Here is a 295-nt window from a genome sequence, read left to right on the forward strand (position 1 = left end):
GAACTGCTTGCAAAAAAGGAGGAAATGACACACAATTGTATCAAAAATGTGTGCATTAAGGGGGGGACACTGAACTATTGATGAATTTTTGCAAATAAACAGATGCAGCAATGTGGAGAAGTGAATTTAAAGGTAAAGGGACCCCTGACCATTAGGCTCAGTCGTGACCGACTCTGGGGTTGTGGCGCTCATCTCGCTTTATTGGCCAAGGGAGCCGGCGTTTGTCCGCAGACAGCTTCCGGGTCATGTGGCCAGCATGACTAAGCCGCTTCTGGCGAACCTGAGCAGTGCACGG

Source organism: Podarcis cretensis, assembly GCF_951804945.1.
Source record: "Podarcis cretensis genome assembly, chromosome: 14".
Lineage (NCBI taxonomy): Eukaryota > Metazoa > Chordata > Lepidosauria > Squamata > Lacertidae > Podarcis > Podarcis cretensis.